The 12,472-nt window shown below is 37.8% G+C and overlaps 1 protein-coding gene across 6 annotated transcripts in view; it reads left to right on the top strand.

Annotated features, from left to right (window-relative positions):
- Window positions 1-12,472, top strand: part of EYA2 (EYA transcriptional coactivator and phosphatase 2) — a 340,732-nt gene that overhangs the window by 127,423 nt on the left and 200,837 nt on the right. The window lies entirely within an intron of this gene.

Raw genomic sequence — 12,472 nt, 5'->3', positions numbered from 1 at the left:
GGAAAAAAATTCCTTCCCGACGCCACATACGGCAATCAGACTAGCTCCCTGGATCAACGCAATATCAAGGAAACTAGTGGCAATCTAAAATTGTATGTGATACCGGAATAAACCCACCAAAACTCCTAGCAGATGTTGTCAATAGTGGGATTGAACCCAGGACCCCTATGCTGCAAAGCAACAGTCTTACCCACTGAGCCACCCTACTAATCGGTAACCAACTCTAAACACGAAGCGAAAGCTAAACCCTTCATATTGTAACAGACCACAACTTCAAACATCAATAATAAAAAACACCATAAATAACAAAAGCAAAAAAAACAACAAACTCAAATGTAACCTTGATCAGTGTGCAGGACTGTCACAGATTTAATAACTATATCTATAGAGAGTCTCCTAATAAAATAACCCATAGCAGAGCTCCGCGGACTAATTCACAGAGAGAGCACTAATCATTTCCATTAAAGGCCAATTAATCCTTACAATTCAATAATGGTTTACGCTCGTCAGGCCGCGCAGGGGAAAGCCGCCAGTTACATTTTAATCTTGAACAGAGCTTTTTAATCATTTTTAAGTTAAGTTTTAAGTCCATAAAGGCAATAAATGAGGAATGGGTTGCCAGCTGTTCACGAGGACTTTTCCTCCAAGTGATTTACTGGTGTTCAATAGGCAGCGGCAGAACTGTACAGGGAGGTTTTAAGTCTTATAAGGAAGTTATTAGACTTTCACCTTCAGAACTGCTTTATTTCCTACTAAATCCATTCACTTTACAATATCCCCTCGCACTAAATTCAGCTGTTAAAACTCATTTAAGTGCACACACAAAAAAAAAGAAAAAAGCTCAGATCAACAGCAAAGAAACAATTTCCTAATTTCTTATTGTTTTACTATTAACCCTCCAAAAAATATAACTTATAAAAATATATATATGAAACGTCGTTTGATTTCGAAACATTTTTCCATAAACTGTGCGTATAGATTAAATAATAGCTCGTAAATCAATTTCCGTCCTTCGATTCCTTTTAATTCCGTTAACTATATTAGATTAGCGTAGAAATAGTTTAGGCTGGGAATTAAGTTTTGCAATTAAATATTAAAAACCTTTATTTAAATAATGTGTTCTAAGGTTTCGCCGCTGGTAAATTGTTCATTGCAATATTAATTAAGTGGTTTGCGAATGAGTTTGCCATAAAGGGGCTACAAGAAATGCATTATTATTTTTTTATTATTATTATCTATTTATTCTGTTTGATACTTTTTCTATAGCGCACCTTCCAGCGAACGCTTCTTTATGGAAGAGTAGCAAGTGGCAGATGCATATTAATGAAGTCAGTTTTCCGCCCAGTATAATATATACTAATTACTCTACTCTAGAGGTTATTAAGTATAATCTAATGATGCTCTCGTTAATCGTGCTGGGGGGGGGGGATTTCTTTATTCTAAGGCGTAGAATACTTTATTAGAGTCGAAGAGATAATTTTATTCGAGGCTTTCCATCTGATGACAATTTTGATGGCTTTTCTTTAAACGCCACCCCATTCATTTTTTTTTATTTTCCGTAGATCATTCCTCCAGGGAACTTTTTTTTTTATTACACCGAGTAAAAAAAAAAGTATTCACCTTGTTTATATGGTGGCTCTTGCCACAGGTAATGAGCGGTGATGAGAAGGAGAAACACTTGTGTTATCATAATATTGAACCGCTGGATGCGGCTAGAATGACTTCTTTGTTAGAAGAGGAAAACGCCGGATTTAGTAAAACAAACGCCTGGATGGCTGAACCAACGCAGGAGCGTCCTGTGGATTTAGCAAATAGTGCGCTGTTGACAGAATGGAATCCTTATCACAAACACTTTTGTCCCTGGGTTTATCCACTGGAGCTGGATGTGCTGCTAGCAGGATACCTGCAGTAGTGGTGAAATCCACAGGAACAATACGTCCTCTAGTCATTTGAGAGATCTTAACTCTCCTAATAGTGTTTAGACAACACTCCATTTTATTCAGATGTTGGTGACAAATAAGCGCGGTGACAATGTCCTGAGTTGACGCCATGTACCAAAAATGGTGGTGACTTTAAAATCGAAAAACCCCATATTCAGTTCATTTTCTTCAATTGGAAGCGATGATGATGGAAACTTGGGATCGTTAGATTTTGATTTATTTGCATTATATACATTTAATCCCGTTAGCATAATAGAAATTTAAGTTACCCAATATACTAAAATGATAAAATCCGACTCTTGGTATACTTTTCATTCTGGATTATAAGATGATAAAAAAGTAAACACAAATTACTTTCAAGGTAGATGATCTGTAAAAAGAAAACCAATCATAAAATGAATTTGTTCTTTGGGTTTCTCTGTTCTTATCCTTGTGTTTTTGTTCTTTGGATTTCTATGCTCTGTACCTTGTGTTTTTGTTCTTTGGGTTTCTATGTTCTGTACCTTGTGTTTTTTGTTCTTTGGGTTTCTATGCTCTGTACCTTGTGTTTTTTGTTCTTTGGGTTTCTATACTCTGTACCTTGTGTTTTTTGTTCTTTGGGTTTCTATGCTCTGTACCTTGTGATTTTTGTTCTTTGGGTTTCTGTGCTCTGTAGCTTGTGTTTTTGTTCTTTGGGTTGCTCCACATTGTCCTTTGTGTTTTTGTTCTTTGCGTTCCTCTACTCTGTCCCTTGTGTTTTTTGTTCTTTGGGTTTCTCGGCTCTGTCACTCGTGTTTTTTGTTCCTTGGGTTTCTCTTCTCTGTCTATTGTGTTTTTTGTTCTTTGGAATGCTCCACTCTGTCCCTTGTGTTTTTTGTTCTTTGGGTTTCTATGCGCTGTCCCTTGCGTTTTTGTTCTTTGCGTTGCTCCACTCTGTCTCTTGTGTTTTTTTGTCCTTTGGGTTCCTCTGCTCTGTCCCTTGTGTTTTTTGCTCTTTGGGTTTCTCCGCTCTGTCCCTTGTGTTTTTTATTCTAGGGGTTTCTCTTCTCTGTCTATTGTGTTTTTTGTTCTTTGGATTGCTCTACTCTGTCTCTTGTGTTCTTTGTTCTTTGGGTTTCTCTGCTCTGTCCCTTGTGTTTTTTGTTCTTTGGGTTTCTCTGCTCTGTCTATTGTGTTTTTGTTCTTTGGGTTTCTCCACTATGTCCCTTATATTTTTTGTTCTTGGGGTTTCTCTGCTCTCTGCTCTGTCCCTTGTGTTTTCTGTCCTTTGCTTTGCTCTGCTCTGTCCCTTGTGTTTCCCCAAAGATATGGAAGCTGGAACTACATATACTGGATACATATTTATTTGGTTTGATGCTTCGCTTTTTCTGAATATGACACATATTGGATATACATTTACTCCATTTGACGTTTCGCTTTTTTCTGAAAATGTGTAGTAATGAAAGAGGTGTAAATAATGTGTAAATTGACTAATATATTTCATATTTTTTAATATTTGCATTACAGTACTTCATTTTATCTTTCCTATCCTTCTTGTAAACACCCTATAATACTAGTGCATCCTGCAACACTTTTGAAAAAAGTAGGATAATCCGTGAATGTAGTTAATTAGGAATTTTTGGAAGTTGTGGGGGATTTATCCTAAGAGCTGCTGTGTTTTTCTTGTTCAGGCTGTTGTTTGCTGAGACATTTTTTTTAGCTTGCAGCTATATAACACTAGTTAAGGCATTTAATTGTGTGTACTAACAACGCCTTGGAGAGATGCAGACTACTATGCTGATTTTGGAAGCATGTAGCTATCTAAGATTGCATCCTTAATGCTCACACATCACAACTATTATTTTATGTATTTGTTTTTTAAGGCCTGTGATAGTCGAGGTGATAATGTAACAGAATATGCTATTCATTTTGTTAAATTATTAATGGAAGACTGTCATTGCTTGGCACAAGTAAGAAGTAGCATTTAATGTTTATCAGCACATAATTCCCCCCCTTGGGTATTTCTTGATCAGTGGTTGTGAAGTGGAGCAGGGGTCTTTGCGGCGTTTTTGTCAGTTGCACCCCCTTGCATACACAATATACAAGAAGCTGTATTCACTCTCCTCTGGTGAACACACAATTGGTTAACACCAAGTTCTCAGAAGAAGACTGTCAGTCATGTCCTGGTTCTCATGAAGAAGTAGAGCAGAGTGTTATGGGTAAAGGTGGCTGATTGACATCTCTGCTTATTTTGCAGCAATTCTTGAATTTCATGTGTAAGGCTTCCGATCACCAGGCATTCAAGCCGTCCCTGCTCACGAAAGTTGCATATGAGACAGTGTGGGTGGAGGACTCGTTAATACATAGGCAAAAATATTGCTCGGCTCATTATATGGTATAATACTCCATTCACCGACACCCAGGAGAAAAAAAATAATCTCAATCTTACAACATGACGGTGAACTCCCAACCCAGTCGTTTAAGAATGTTGGATGACATTTCTGTCCAGTAAAAGTTTATATCAATCTATAAATAATGTTTCGTGACAGAGAAAACTCCTATTTTCTGGTGCCAGAGTCGTGTACCAGGTCCCTAAATTCTATTATTTTTACAATGAGCTTTCCCACTAATTCAACCGCCGGTGCTACCAATCACCGACCCAATGTTGTGTTCTCTAGAGAATCCCATAAAACACAGTCGAGCCGTTTCAGTAGAATGGATATCCTAATAAACTTATATTATCTTGGTTAGAAAATTCCAGAGCTCGCAGCCGCAGCGGATAAGTGAGGTTCCCTCTCATGGGCGGTGCAGTGTACATGATATTTCTGTCATTATTCTGGGCAGCAGGAAGACCCCTCTAATAATAATACATGTGAAGGTGCATTGGTTTGCACTCTCTTGCTTTTACAGAACTAGATAGTAAATAGTATTCATTGGTTGAAGGAACGACAAAGAGCAACTTACAGATCCCCCAATGTGGAGATCAACTCTTTATGAGATCAATTTAGGCTGAATAATGTACATAAACCTAGATAAGACAACCAAAACGTCTAAAAACACTGCCTATGCTCCATCATTTCATCAAATAAGTGGATGCCAAGTATGGTTTTTACGCCACTTATCTCCAGATGAAAAAATTGGATTGAATAGAAAAGATTCAACCCAGCTGATCAATGCTTGCATATATTTGGGGCCTCTATAAGGACCTAGAGCATAGACTTTATTTGTTAGTAGGTCACAATGGAATCAATTCAATTATACTGAAGGGGTTTTCCATATATTAATGCAGAATATATTGGCAGAATCAAAAATAATCAGGACATTATTATGCCTGGTTCACACAAGCGGATAAAAAATTGTCAGTTTCATCCAGAAAACTCAGATAGGTTTTTTTTCTCACTTCTCATCCATGTGCAATCCATTTGATTTTTTTAAAGCAGCAGCTATTAATCATTTACAGTTTCCTATTACAGAATTGCAATGTATCCGTAAAAATCAGATGCTACACTGGGCTTTGTACAGCATCCAATTTTTTTGACGCACCTATAGACTTGAATTAGCAAGCCTCATCTGATTTTCATAAAAAAAAACTAAGGCATGCTGCCATTTATTTTTTCACATCTCAGTGAAAAAGAAAAATTGCTGATATGAAGTTCCCCATTGTATAACACTGATCTAAGTGTGTCCAATTTTTAAGGACAGTCATGTGAACGATCACTTACGGTGAGAACAATTCTGGGCAATGGTTGGAAAGACTTCTTAGGCTAGTACGTATTCGTCAAAAACATACGCCAGCGTGTGCCATATGTAAAATGTCGACTATCTGAATATTGACGTCATCATGCATTTAAAAAAAAATACTTTCACGGACTTGGTTCGATGGATTGCATATTTTTTTTAAATTCTTTACTCAACTAAATGTTAATGGTACAGACAGGGTCTATGTTAGACGTATTGAAGTGTACTGCTCCAAAAAAACATATACGGTACATCTTTATGTTTTTATTGGGGACACTCATGTCAATCCTAAAAAAAACCTGCTAATTTAACAAAATGTAGTCAAAGGAACATTTTTTTTTACTATGTTTTGCCCGTTTTTAGTCAATAGATGCGCCGCCAAATACAGTTTTTGGCAATTAAGGGTGTATATGTCCATCGGGAACCGAGCCTTAAAGGACTTGTCACCCGCCGTCCATAACCATGATATAGGATATGTGTGATAGATATCAGTCTGCCACAAGTTTGTTCTCGCCACTGGAGATTGGTAATGTAAAGTAGTGATTATGTGGACCTGGGAGTTTTCTATGCACGATTCGGACACGTCGCAATGTCCCTTAGGAGCTGGTGACTTTGCATTTAGATTTTATCGGAATCTTTCATGCTTCTGAGTTGTGCTCTTTTTTCATAAATGCAGAATTAAAATAAAAGGGTAATTGGAGCCGTTAATCAAAAATTGTCATTAAGGCGAAACCTTCCCCCTTGTATCCGTCTGTAAGACAGCTCCAGAGGAGATGAAGAAATCCTGGACTTCATTAGAGTGAGCCCATTTACTGCAATAATCCCACCTGCTGTTTATATAACATCCAGTGAGGAGTTTATACAGCGTTCATTCTCTCATCATGAGAAGTGTTTTCTCGCTGTTAGAACAGCTGGCCGGCACATTTCTCTCCAGCATGACATTTGGATTGTGGGGTTTACTGGGTTAACAAAGCGGCACTGCGGCGAGTAATGTGCATTTCTTCCATTGCTGCCCAGCGCTGGGAGCTCTCAGTCCTTGCGTGGACTTGTACTCGCGTTGTAACGTTACCTCCTTAATGGACCACTGTATTCATTTGGGTTCATTCCAGCAGCGATTTTACCTCCCTTCCAAAACATTTCAGGATGTCGTTCTGTACCCCCCCACCACCCGCGCCCCTGCGTCCGGGACCAGTGTCAGCTTCCAATGACCTTCAGCAAGGTTATACACGTTGTACATCAGCATCTCACATGGGCTAGCTCTTAGCAGGAGCTCAGTAATGTAAAATGTAACAAGAAATATTTTTTCTAATATTTTTAATTAGCTATCCCTAGAATCTCTTTTATCTTGACATTATATAAAAAAAAATATTTACCCGTATTATCGAATTTTTCATTTTTTAGGGGTTTTAAAATGCGTTATTCTGTAAATTGAGTAAATAAAAAATATTTGTTTTTATTAAAAAAACTCTGAAAAAATAAGGTAGAATAAGAATTTTTTTAAAAAAGTAATTGGTAAAACATAAGTTAAATAATATCTGGAATTGATTTCTGGAATGTCATGAATTTAAGAGTGGAAATCTGTTTTTTAAGTGCTGTTCACTTGAACAATTTATCTTCTAAGTCCAAATGTCCGTGAGAAAAAATCGCAACATGGACTTCTTTTCTTCTGACCTCAGATGAGACTCACCCATTAAAGTCTAATGGGTGCGTAAAAAAAATCAGATCCAGCGTGGAACTTCCTAGCGGATACATTTCTATTATAATCCTTGGAAACTGAATGTGATCAAGTACATTGCTTAGTGTAGACGTATGAAAACAGATTGCATACGTACGGATGAAAACCGGATGAAAATTAGAAAAAAATTGGCCAAGTTTTGGGAAGAAATGATTTCTCATACGCTCTTTTGCTCTTTCCCTTATGGTGATTGTCTTTTTTCCTTTCCATACATTTATATGATACACTAAAGGATCAAATCTATATCCATCTAGAAGGATTGAGCGCAGAGAGTGAACACCTCATGGAATCAGTGATGGTTTTATCAAACTTTTAAAACTTTTGCTTTTTTATTTTTATAGATCCCTCTTCATGACAATTATATTAAGTTCACATCTCACATTTTTCCTGTATGTTCGGAAATGCTCTACACATATGAATGTAGGGTACTTAATGACTTGATTTGTAAAAAAAGAAGTAATTTTTTGGGTTGGATCACCTGACTTGTGAACTTTTTAACACCGGTATATAAAAGATATGTGTGACCTTATAGCAAGGGGACAGTGTACATATGTTGAGCCCGATATAGAGAAAATGAAGCATGAGAATTAGAATAATGAAATTTTCTCTTTTTTTTTATTTAGGGTTCATTTTTGGGGCTACTGTAACACTCTTTATATTATTTAGATTACAATTAATAAAAACTACTGTCAAGCCCCTAATCTCAGAGACTTGAAATTGATGGCCCCCATCTTTAGACCTAACTGTGACACACAACTTAGTGTCTGCTCCGGTTTCACCAGCTTAATCTATGTAATATATCATGAATCTCTTTTTCTTTAAGGAATTGTTTTTTTACATGTATCTTACATATAACTCTGAGCAAAATGTTGGGTCTGCAAAACCATAGAACATAAAGGTATACCGTAGAGAAGGAAATTCTCTTGATATTGTCTATAGTAGTAATATAAGTGGTGTAGAAAACTAGTATTAAGAATACAAAGAGTTATAAACAAAGATATAATAAAAATATAGTAAAATGAACCGTCAATGAAAAAGCCTCTAATGGATTATATCAGTATTTCCATATCAGAAGGAGAAATACTGACATAATATTGGTGTTCTGTAGAATTACCCATTTTATTCTGCAGATTTAACCGTAATATTGGTATTTTATAGAATTAACCAGTTTTACAAAGTTTTTAGATATTATATTTTAAGATATTTTTAATTATTATACAGTATTAAAGTACTGTTGACTGATAAGTAATCTTTCTCTCTCTCTCTCTCTCTCTCTCTCTCTATATATATATATATATATATACATAAAATCATGTAGTCTAAATAACATAATAATCTTAAGAATATATATGCAATTATGTTGCAGCATTTTCATATTTTTTTTCGTTCGTAGAAACAGTATGTTTTTTGTGTTTGGGGCTTTTCGGTTCATTTTGACGTTTTAATAATAAGAACCTGAAGAACCTATTTCTTTGATGGGAAGAAGACTAAGGCCAGGGTCACACTTGCGAGAAACTCGCACGAGTCTCACGTCTCAATATCCCGGCACTGCTGCCAGCACCCGGGACTGGAGTTTGCGGCTGCATGTATCGCTATTCAGCTGAGCGCTCCAGTCCAAATGCCAGCGGCAGTTCCGGGTATTGAGACGTGAGACTCATGCGAGTTTCTCGAAAGTGTGACCCTGGCCTAACCCTCTTAATTTTGGCTGTTTTGGTCAGTAAACTTCAGTTATCCCGTGCGATCATTTCATCGGAGCGCTGATTGTTATACATTTAGAATTATACGGGATAATATCCGTGGTTTAGAAAGGTCACTACGTCACAGAGTGTAGATGGACTCCATGATCACTGAGTGACCACAGCTGAAGGGGAGAAGTTTTCGTGCTGTTACCGTACTGATTTCTGAATACAAAAATGTGAGGTCAGGAAATCTAGACGATAGCGAATAGTGGACATATATCTGTGGCATATGTGTGAATGTAGTCTTTGATAGAACAGCTGAAGGCCAAGGAGTGATCCGTCCATGGACGTTCCTCTTCAGCCCCTGATATTTTAGCTGCGTATGGCGCCGCTCCTCGCATGAGCCCTCGCTCTGCTGTTGTCCCAGTCACACCTGTCATTGCTGAGAGGGGATTATAATCACATAACAACAATATCTCCTGACCATCCGTGTCTCCTTTAACAACCATAACACAAAAAATTTGTAGCCTCACAAACACCCTAATCCTCTGTGGTATGTTAGACAGTTTGCTGTGCGTTTCATGTTTCGGAGAACACATGACCCGATATCTCATTTCACCGTTTTCCGAGCTCAAAATCAGGAATGAGGAAGAGTGTGGTATTGTCTCTATAGAAATGTGTGCAGTCTTCACACACGTTATCCATCTGCAGGTGCCCATTGAGCTGGATGCTTCTTTTCTGGGTCCCTAGCCCCCCTGAACAACTTTATATGTTCATGTCTCGAGTTATTGAAAGGATGAACCTTTGCTTCATTTTCAGGTGTGCATGGACTAAGTACAGTTCTGTATTTTCCAATGGGTTTCTCCAAACAAAACTGAATGTCTACACCAACCTTCCCCCCAACCACCATTTACGCTTCTCCGATATGTTAATTGTTGATCCATTGCTCTAAACATGATTAAAAGCTAGAGCTGGTGCTCATCAATTGTAGGACCTAGTCCATCAGCCATGTCAGTATCCTGTAGTCACTGGATGGGAGCTCTGAGAACAGCCTCCTACCTGATGGCATCCACAGCTCTTCTTTTGATTATTTGACCTGGTGCGAGACAGCATGGTTGAGGCATGACAAGCATGTGACATCGCGCCAAGCCAATCAAAAGAAGAGGTAAGAGATGGTTTTAAGGGCTCCTGTCCAGTGTCCATCGAATTGATGTGGCAAATGGATCAGGTCCTGTGAATCGATTCACACAAACTCCACATCCTTACCTAGTATATAAATATGCATTGTGCCAAGAGGATGTCAACCTGAGAGCACCAAGCATATTCAAAATATGCATTTTGTAGGGCAATACGGAGAAAGCAGGAAGTTAGCCAATAGTTAATGTATTTTATATAGCATAGGAAAGGGGATGGCACAAATTCTGGACTTGGCCTGTCTGGGTTCCATATAAAACAAAAAAAACTAAAAAAAAAAAAATCAAAATATATAGCCTGTAGTAAGCAAATAACATAGGGTACTTATGCAATACATTACATGAATACCAACTTATGTTCCAGCTCATTTCTTTGGTTTTGCTGTAGTTTCTTGTATGGCGTGACTCTCCCTTTTTGAACTAGGCATCTCATCTATATAGCTTCCCATGGGCCAGTGTCTGACCAGTTGGGCCCCAGCCCTACTCTGCCCTTATCTACATTGAGGTTGGTTGACGGAAAGTGAGGATTTAATACTAGAAGATCAGGCCATCCCAATTGGGTACACCTTGTCGCGGTGGGATGGCTTTTATGCTTTTTAATCAAAATATTGTTAACTAAATACCCTATGATATTTACATGTACTGTTACTATTTACTTATGGTATGTACTTACTATAAACTCATTTTGGGGATATTCTTGGGTGTTGTCTGTGAAATGGCCACAGTGTGTCACATTGCACGTATACCAACTTATTCTCCGGCTGACTTCTCTGATTTTGCTGTCGGTTCCATATAAATGTATTATATATACAGTGTCAGACTGTAGAACTTTGGGCCCACCAGAGGATATGATTTTGAGGGCCCACCTTTGTCCCCCCCACTAAAGAGCCCCATAGCAGCTGCAAGATTTGCACTATGAACTCTCCTGAAGGAGTAGGTAGGGTCCACGGGAGGATTCTCCGGTTCTCTGGTGGGCCAGTCCAACCCTGTATATACAGTATAATGCAAAGCAGACATTCTAGGCAAAATGAAAATATTGAAGCCTGTGTAATACAATTCTTTCTAGATGTTAAATATAAGTGACTTTAGAATAGTTTCATTGATGGTCGACTTTTACTATAGATATTGTCCATTAGTTCTGATTTCATGATCAGCTCCACCGATCGGCCATCTTATAGTCTTTAGCATTTCTCTTGGCCTTTTTGTAGGGTTTCGCTCGCCATCTGTGGAGCTCTGCCTATATTTCCTACAGCAATATTATCGATAACGTCCTTTCTTCCTTTTTTCTCAAACCCTTTCCTGTACTGCAAAAAATGTGCAGTACAGTCATTGTCTGTGGGGGGGGAATCTTTACTTCTATGTCCACCTTTTCCATAGTAAGTTCTGCGTTTAGTATTTGGTTGACAAGATGGTCACAAATCGTCTAGTGCACATTTCTTGGCTTCGGTACCAGATGACGCTCTAAATCTAACTTAACTTGTATGTTAACGGGTGGCGCTGTAAACTTCTATTAAATTGTACAAGCCACCCACTTTGCAAACATGATTCTGGAGTTTGCTTTCTTTTTTGTTTCTAGATGTGTATTTTTTTATGTATTTATTTGAAGAACGTGTGTGTGTATATTTATCTATCTATCTATATATAGATATATATATTTAAAAAGAGTGTATGTGTTTATATATATATATACAGTATGTATATATATATATGTACAGTTGTGGCCAAAAGTATTGACACCCCTGCAATTCTGTCAGATAATACTCAGTTTCTTCCTGAAAATGATTGCAAACACAAATTCTTTGGTATTATTATCTTCATTTAATTTGTCTTAAATGAAAAAACACAAAAGAGAATGAAGCAAAAAGCAAAACATTGATCATTTCACACAAAACTCCAAAAATAGGCCAGACAAAAGTATTGGCACCCTCAGCCTAATACTTGGTTGCACAACCTTTAGCCAAAATAACTGCGACCAACCACTTCCGGTAACCATCAATGAGTTTCTTACAATGCTCGGCTGGAATTTTAGACCATTCTTCTTTGGCAAACTGCTCCAGGTCCCTGATATTTGAAGGGTGCCTTTTGTCTCATCTGACCAGAGAACATTCTTCCAAAACGTTTTAGGCTTTTTCAGGTAAGTTTTGGCAAACTCCAGCCTGGCTTTTTTATGTCTCGGGGTAAGAAGTGGGGTCTTCCTGGGTCTCTTACCATACAGTCCCTTTTCATTCA

Source organism: Dendrobates tinctorius, unplaced genomic scaffold (genome assembly GCF_039654945.1).
Source record: "Dendrobates tinctorius isolate UK_male_01 unplaced genomic scaffold, ASM3965494v1 ptg000065l, whole genome shotgun sequence".
NCBI classification, from domain to species: domain Eukaryota; kingdom Metazoa; phylum Chordata; class Amphibia; order Anura; family Dendrobatidae; genus Dendrobates; species Dendrobates tinctorius.
The sequence above is the reverse complement of the archived record's forward strand: the minus strand, read 5'-3'. Positions and strand labels throughout refer to the sequence as shown.